Source organism: Martes martes (genome assembly GCF_963455335.1).
Source record: "Martes martes genome assembly, chromosome: 1".
In the NCBI taxonomy this organism is placed as follows: domain Eukaryota; kingdom Metazoa; phylum Chordata; class Mammalia; order Carnivora; family Mustelidae; genus Martes; species Martes martes.
The window spans coordinates 199,562,476-199,565,087 of record NC_137888.1 but is presented as its reverse complement, the minus strand read 5'-3'; positions in this window follow the sequence as shown (position 1 = coordinate 199,565,087).

The window sequence follows — 2,612 nt, the reverse complement described above, 5'->3', positions numbered from 1 at the left end:
CTCTCTCAGATAAAAAAAAAAAAATCTTTAAAAAAAAATAAAATAAAACTAATGGAGCACTGTGCCCACCTCTGACCTAAACGTGCTATGTAATTACTCTTCTTGGGGCCTCAAACTCATGGTTTGTTAAATGAGAGGGTTGCAGACCCTCAGAGGGCCCTTCAAGCTTCGGAATTCTGAGACTAAATTACACCTTCTAAATTTCATCCCGCTTTGGGATAGTGCTTCCCCAGTTGCTAAGGGCTTTGCTGTCTGGCATTGTAGGTTAGCCTTTCTATAACTCTAAGATAGGCAGGGCTTGCATTATCATCCGTATTTTGAAGTTGAGGAAACAGATTCGGAGATGTGGAGTGATACGCCCAAGAGCACACAATTAGTAAGAGGCAGATCTGGAACTAAAAACCACAACCTTTGATTCCTTGCTCAGTAGTCTTCCCACTACATCTTGATTTTTGAAATTTTTTCTCTTTCCCTGTTCTCTCCAGGATCCACTTTCTGGCTGCAAATTACAACTGCTCTTGGCGATGACCCCAAGGCTACTCACAGTAATGACCTCAGTTGCCGGCACTTGGCAGTCTCTCCAGATACCTGGCTTTCCCTCAATCCTTCTTCCATCCTCTGTCCTGATCCCTCAGTCCCAATAAAACCTTCTGGTTACTTCCCAACTGACTCCAAGCATCCCATCCCATCTAGGGCTCCACTGGATACATCAATGTCTTGAACCACAGTCTGGCCCTTTGTAACCCAATGTACTTGAGGCAGCTCTCACTTTGGTTCCATTATTCTTCTTCAACTCACACTTCACTCCATCCAACCTCTTGTTCATCATCTGAAATCCCTAAAGAGAGAGGAACATGGTAAAAGAAGGTGGGAACTGGGCAGTCCTTTGAGATCTTCCAGTCCAAAGGCCAAGCAGAAACTGTAAATGAGAAAGCTGATTGGTTATAATATAAAAGAGTTGGGGGGGCACCTGGATGGTCAGTCGGTTGACCATCAGACTCTTGGTTTCAGTTAAGGTCACGATCTCAGGGGTCATGGGATAGAGCCCCGGGTCAGGGTCTCTGCTACCCCTCCCCCAACCCCCCCAAATAAAATATCTAAACATTCTTTAATTAATTAAAATAAACGATCATGGGGCACCTGGGTGGCTCAGTGGGTTAAGCTTCTGCCTTTGGCTCAGGTCATGATCTCAGGGTGCTGGGATAGAGCCCCTCGGGCTCTCTGCTCAGCAGGGTGCCTGCTTCCTCCTCTCTCTCTCTCTCTCTCTGTGCCTGCCTCTCTGCCTACTTGTGATCTCTTTCTCTCTGTCAAATAAATAAATAAATAGAATCTTAAAAAAAATACCATCATGTAGGACAAATACATCTGTGGACTGGTGGCTCTTGAGTTGCCAACACGCAACCTCTGCTCTGGTCCAAACCCGTCACCCCACTGATAAGGAGGTTGACGTCATACAGCAGATCAGCGGGAGAGAGGGGGGCAGGACCCAGATCTCAGACCTATTCAGAGCTCACCATCATCCCTCAGAAGCTGGAAAACAACTCTGCCTGCTTTAACAAGGCTCTGGTGAGAGCCTGCTCTGGGGAAGATGTTCTGACAGGGGACAAAGATGAAGGGACTGTTTTAGACGATGCCTGCCTTAGCTTCTTGGCACTTTTTCACTTACTTGGGATCACACATTTGGCAGCTTGGGACCGATGAACCTACTTAGGAAAGAAATGCTCACATCCGCGGAGTTCTTGTGGGCACGGTCACAATGACCGGGATTCCACGGACTTCGCAGGGGAGCTTTTTCTAAACCTTTTGTTTGGAAATCATTTCAAACGTGTTGAAAATATGCAAGGGTAAAAATAGTACCTACCACTTTCTTATATCCTTTACCAAGATTCACCTCTTCTCAACGCTTTGCCCTGTGGCTGTAAGTACTGCACACACACCAAACACAGATATTTTTGGAGCCATTAGAGTGTAGATTACATACATGGTGGCTTTTGACCCCTAAATACTTCAGTGTGTATTCCTAATAACAGAAATCCATCTTATAGCTACAATACAGATATCAACTCAGTAAATTTAAACGGACCCTGAGGTGCCTGGGTGACTCAGTTGGTTAAGCATCTGCCTTCAGCTCAGGGACATAATTGAGGGACACAATCCCAGGGGTCTGGGATGGAGTCCTGAGTTCCCGGCCAACCCAGACCGTATTGGGCTCCCCGCTCAGCAGGGGAGCCTGCTTCTCCCTCTGCCCCTCCCTTCTGGCTCATGTTTGCTCACTCTCTAAAATAAATAAATAAATAAATAAAATCTTAAAAAAAAATTTAAACTTGACTCAGGAGTTTGACCTCATCTACCATCCATATTCCAATTTTGTCACTTGACTCAATTATGTCCCTGTTTTTTTTTCTCCTCCTGAACAGGATCCAGAGTGGGATCGAATAACACATTCAGCTGTTATGTCTCTTTAGTTTCCATTAATGCAGAACATCTTCACAGCCTGTGTGTGTGTGTGTGTGTGTGTGTGTGTGTGTGTGTGTGTGTGTGTTTTATGACATTAACACTTTTGAAGAATACAGCCTTTTTTTTTTTTTTTAAGACTATATCTCCTTTGGGCA